Source organism: Nansenia antarctica (genome assembly GCF_963989245.1).
Source record: "Nansenia antarctica genome assembly, chromosome: 6".
Lineage (NCBI taxonomy): Eukaryota > Metazoa > Chordata > Actinopteri > Argentiniformes > Microstomatidae > Nansenia > Nansenia antarctica.
The window spans coordinates 63,532,593-63,538,730 of record NC_137676.1 but is presented as its reverse complement, the minus strand read 5'-3'; positions in this window follow the sequence as shown (position 1 = coordinate 63,538,730).

Genomic DNA, 6,138 nt, shown 5'->3' with positions numbered 1-6,138 from the left:
GCTCAAAGACAGCGTCACTGAAATCCCAGTGGTTAGTTAGTTTGTAGAAACTGTTTGTTCTGAAATGTGTTGAAAATAAAAGCTATGTACAATACACGTACGTGCTATATGCTCTGAAATGGAGTATTGTTGAATGAAAATATAGTAATGGTTTAGGGCCCAGTGACAGCCTTGGACATTGATACTCATAAAACTGTATGTGGTAATCTGTGAATGGCTGAATTCCTGTTTCACACAAGAGTCAGTGGCGATGGAGGATATGTGGTTTTCTCATTGTCACGCACCCCTTCCTCCACCGTCCCCCATTCCTCCACCCGCCCCTTCTACCAACACTGGTCCTCCGAAGCTGGGCTACAGTACCCAGGCTAGAGGAATCAATAATCCCCTAGAGGAATCAATAAAAAGTTATTATGATTTTACGAGCCAAGTCGAGATGCAGTGGTGGACCGTGGGGAATGTTTTTCATTGCTAGATGCTAAATGAACTGACGCTATATGTTCTCGTGGTGAACTTGGCCCACCAAGTGAGAACTCTCCGCTCCGCTCTATTCAAACTCTCGCCTGTGAAATGTTGATATGTGAGTGAAAACTGACCTGCCCTGACAATGCGCGTGAGATCCGCACGCCAACAGGCTGAGGCGGGCCAGGGCTATAAATCATTTGCGCACCACGCAGCGCGACATTCAACTTAAGGTGCATTTCAACACTTGTCTTTTCCTTGGGAAAGTGGATTTTTCTTTTTTCTTTTCATTTTGATCTTTCTCAACCTGCGGTTTCCATGCTGTTTTGAGGAGGAGAGGGGGGGAAGAGACTGCCAAATAGCACCACTTAGAGACTCCAAATATTTGTATGGTCAATTGGATGGTGTGCTGTTGCGGTTCGAACCGACCAATAACATCCAAACACTCTTGAGGTCTCTGCAGCTTTAACCCGTTGATCCGTCTGTAGTTGGAAGTGTGATGGCCTTGTATTTATTTTTTCTCTGCAGTCTTTGCCTTGGCTATACTTTATTAATCGTACACACTGAATAGGCCTACACAGTGCTTCTCACAGTTCTCACTCGTCTAATCAGCGGTGAACTGAGGTGAACAGCTCATCAGCTTCTCAACAGCTTTTCAGAGCTAAGATCACCCAAGTTTGTGCTAGTCAACGAGATGGCCGAAAGATCATCCCAGCGCAGAGGAAGCCTTCAGGAAAGGTCATAACCCCAGGTTATTTCTTTTTATGAATGTTATTATGAATATCATATATTTATGATGCATCAGATGCATTTCACAGTAGCTCAGATTGACAGGAAGTAAAAAATAAAACTACCTCCACCATCTTGTCTAGCCTCAGACTGAGTCATGGCTGTAGAGAGGTGTGAGGTCTTTGGTGTCTGAGTGCTGTAATCAACACCGGACTGTGTGACGGTGAGAGGGTCAGATGAGGAATAGGGTCAGGTGAGGAATGGACACCCATAACCCAGCCACATCTCATCCTGCTGCGTGCGGTTGAGCCCTCTCTGTCTGCCTGCATCTCCCTCTCTTCTTTTACCTGTCTGTTTTACCTGTTTGTTTGTCTCAGACTGTCCTACTGCTTTCTTTAGAGTCTTTTAGCCTCTGCTCAGCTCCAAGGCAGCATCGTTGAAATCCCATTGGTTTGTTAGTTTGCGGAAACCATTTTTTTCTGAAATGAACATAAAAATAAAAGATATGTATAATACACGTACGTTTCTTTTAGACTCTGCTACAGTGTACCTGCACATGGATTCACTGTTCTGGAGTTTCTGAAGACCGCCGTGAGGCCTAAACTGCTGATCGTGAAATAAGATTAGTGGGCCTACTTGGTACATAGTGTTTGGGATACTAGTTTTTTCTAGCTGGCGAAAGTAAATACATACGGTATCTATCCCAGTATTTAAACATATCATATATCGCTCTGTTATAAAGTAAATGAAATAGTACATTGACACATTATTTATGGTATTGTACATGAAACAGGTAGAACAGTGTACAGATCATGTCCATGATAATTGTTTAGCAAGTTGTTTGGACTGGTGGTGTGTCACAGCATTGGAGGCCTGGCTAAATATTTACTGGGGCGGGGGCCGGGGGGGTTCAGAAGGTATGCTTGAGTGAGCCTGTGTGTCTGGTCCTTGGGTGGGGGGGGTGGTGGTGAAGTCATCGGCAATCGTCGATGTCGATGTTGTTTGTTGGAAGGGGCGAGTGCCGCTTGCAACTGACCCCTTTTACCATTTAGGGGCCCTGGGCAGATAGTCGTGTTATTGACCCAGGGGCCACGGGTGGCATGTTTAGGATCTGCAGAATATATCCCAAGCGTTAACCTATACAACGGAGCCAATTATAGCAGCGAAAGGCCAAACAATACTATCCATCAGTCAGGTCCTGGGGTAAACAGGCGATGGGCGGCCCGGTGGCTGGGGTGTAGACTCCACAACATGAGGAGGCAAAGGTCAGTGGAGCTGTTTGATTGTCTAATTGGGGGGTGGACTCACTGTGTGTGTGTGTGTGTGTGTCTGTGTGTGTGTGTGTGTGTGTGTGTGTGTGTGTGTGTGTGTGTGTGTGCGTGCGTGCATCGCTGCTCAAACACACTACGGCCAGGGCAGAGACACACAGCCTAATGAATGTGTGTTTGTTCACCCGGCCCCACACACCTCTGTTTATTTGAACATGGATAGTGCTCCTGTGTGTTTTATTCCGTGTGTGCGTGTGTGCGTGTGTGCGTGTGTGTGTGTGTGTGTGTGTGTGTCTGTGTCTGTGTGTGTGTGTGTGTGTGTGTGTGTGTCTGTGTGTCTGTGTGTGTGTGTGTGTGTGTGTGTGTGTGTGTGTGTGTTTTTGCACCCCAGCACACGTGGATTCACAGAGACGGTCCTGAGCAACGCATCGCATCTCTGCGAGACAGACAGGGAGACAGAGTGACAGACACAGAAAAGATCAGCCAATAAAACAAACTTTATCTTGTAAACAAACCGCAGTAATGAGGACACGTTGTTCCTCTTCGCCGTCGTCGCCGTCGTCGTCGTCTCTGTGACGGGGTCGCCCCGGCGTGTCTGAACAGCTGTCTGTTCTGGCGCCATCGGAGGCGGGCCGGGGAGGACCGTGCGGTCAGCTGGATGTCAACAACGCACGGTCGTGGGTCAGAGGCAGCAGCACAGTGCCTCCGGGCCACCGTAGGAGGGGGCCTTCACCTCTCTACACCAGCCATCAATCACACATGCACACACACACACACACACACACACACACACACATGCACACACACGCGCACACACACACACATTTGCGCGAGCGCACACACACACTCACGCACACACACACACACACACACACACACACACAAAAACAATGATGATGAGATGTGTCAGCATTTGGTGAATTATGTTGTGGATGTATGTATGTATGTCTTTGTTGATCTACAGTACATGCAGTACCGTCAAATGTCATATCGCCACTATGTAAGGTCGTCAATGTAAAAATTGTTGACTTTAGAAACCATCAATCATCAAGTCTGCCTGGTTTTCAGTCCTGGCTGTCCAGGCCCTGCATGTCCATGGGATGAACCCTGGAAGTCCAGAGTCGAGCAGATCCCTAATGCTGTCTGACCTCCAGCTAAACAGCCACTGATAAGGACGATTGTGCTTCTCCTGATGTTCAGGTCATCCCCTCCACTGAGGTCATATGAACTGAAGTCGCGAGTGAAAGTAGTGTCCAACTACACGAAACAGAGTGTTTTTTGTTTTTTAACGACCCTGGAATATTTTTTAATTTCAGTGTACCATTACAGTTGCCAATGGATATAAAATGGGGCTGCCACAACTATTTTCCTTTTTCCCTTTCGCTGTGCTTTGCTTTCCCCATGTATCACACTCAGTCCTAAGCTTTGATTGGAAGTATTGGAATGGAATACAGCTGAAATCGACTATTGTTTGACGTATCCCGCTATTTACTCTTCACACACACATGCGCACACACAGACACGCACACACACTCACATGCACGCACGCACACACACACACTCGCACGCACGCACGCACGCACGCACGCACGCACACACTCACACACACACACACACACACACACACACACTCACTCACTCACACACACACACACACACTCACACACACTCACTCACACACACACACACACACACACACACACACACACTCACACTCACACACACACACACGCACACACGCACACACACTCACGTACACACTAACTCCTTAGTTCACACCAGTCTCTTGCCTTTCTCCTGGTGTGATGTGATGCGATAGCGTTCTCTGTGGTGGTAGGAGCTGCAGCAGAGTGCTGCTTCCCCCGGAGTCTTTCAGTTGTCTGAAACACTCTCCTTCAGCTCAAGGCCTTGTTGCCCACCCAAAGAGGTTATGGGGATTCTGACTGCCCTCTCTCTCCCCTAAGTGGGTGGTCCTCTGGGGCATGGTTGAGACACAGGTGGGGCATTGTAGGGGTGCTCACAAAAATATCCCCCCCCCCCACCACCACCCCACACACACACACCACCACCAACAACTCCCCTAAACCCCCCTCTGCCCCCCCAATCCATTGCCACGCCTGTCTTACGGAAAGGTGGACTAAATTTTCCAGAACTTTCCATCAGACCGTTAAGGCACTAAACACTGAAGGTGGAACGTCGACATAAACAAACCAGCAGTGAGATAGCCCTCTGCTCGGAAAAGCTAAACACACATTTAACACAGAGAACATCCCATAATTCCATTGTTTGCCACCTCAACAAACAAGTGGACCTCCTTTCAGATCAATCGTGAGAAAGAGCTTTCGAAAGTCACCTAACATTGCACTTTTTGTCAAATTTATTTTTTGTCATTACAATAAAGATAATACAATCCACAAAGGCTAGCGCAAATTGTATAAACACAATCGCGTTACGTCCACCCGTTCTGAAAAAAAGACCCCCCCCACCACCACCACCACCCCCACCCCACTGAACCAAAAAAAATACAAATTCCCATGCGCAGGGTTTTTGTAAATAATTACAGTTCTGCTGAATGTGTTGTATAAAGTTTACACGGCAGGTTCACTGCACCCTGGCTGTTGTTTGGAGCGCTGGGAACCAGCAGCAAGATGTTGACATATGGCAGCTCTGCTGTAGTGCACCACGGCATGGATTACTTGGGACCATAATAAACAGCAGCATAAAGAGGGATCTGTTGCAGCAGGAGCCAGGGGAAGGGGTGACCCGCGGCCCCGCGCCCCACGCCACGGCCCCTCATCAGGGGTCTGTCTTTCTGTCTGTCTCTGTCTGTCTGTCTGTCCCTGTGTCTCTCTGTCTGTCTCTCTGTCTGTCACTCTGTCTCCCTGTCTGTCTCTCTGTCTATCATGGGTCTGTCTTTCTGTCTGTTAGGGGTCGGTCTGTGTCAGTGCACTGGATGTGATTTTTGGAATCATGCTCTCGTGACGGGTACCACGTTGGGGTTTGAACGAGGGGTGGTGAGACGGCGGACACCTCGGACCACCTGGTGTTGCACAATCAGAGACAGAGAGAGCTTGATGTTTGGCTATGTGTTGGACCTTTTATCCATAGGGAAGCCTGTCTGCCACCTGTCCATATAACCTAACAGAGGGATTGATTGTTAGAAGTATAAAATGAAGAGATGATGGTTGCTGTGTCAGTAGGAATAACACATGTGAGGTGATAATACACTGTATCAGTCTTTTATAGTCTTATATATCAGCCCTCAGCTCGGTATTTACTTAGCATGTTTATTTACTTATGTAATTGCATATCACGTTTGTTAGTGTTAAACACTTTTCATTTTGTATCATATTTGTAGATTCGATAGATAAATCTCAGCTAGATAGAAAATAGATAGAAATCAGAAAGAAACATTATCGATTTATATTACATTTGTATTATAGTCCAACCCTACCCTACTGCCACCCAGTCATTTCATTGACAGACTTGTTTAAAAGAAAGAGGTTATTGAAATGGAAGAATACAGCAGGTGCCCCTCACAGTGGAATTGCGTGGCTTACAAAGACTTGGCTGTGTGCTCCATACACCTGCACTCTGGCTATGGGATGCCAGGACCTCTGCTTCAATGAACCATTTATACCGGGCTGGATAACTACCGTGGTTGTTTGTGTTCATTCCTCTC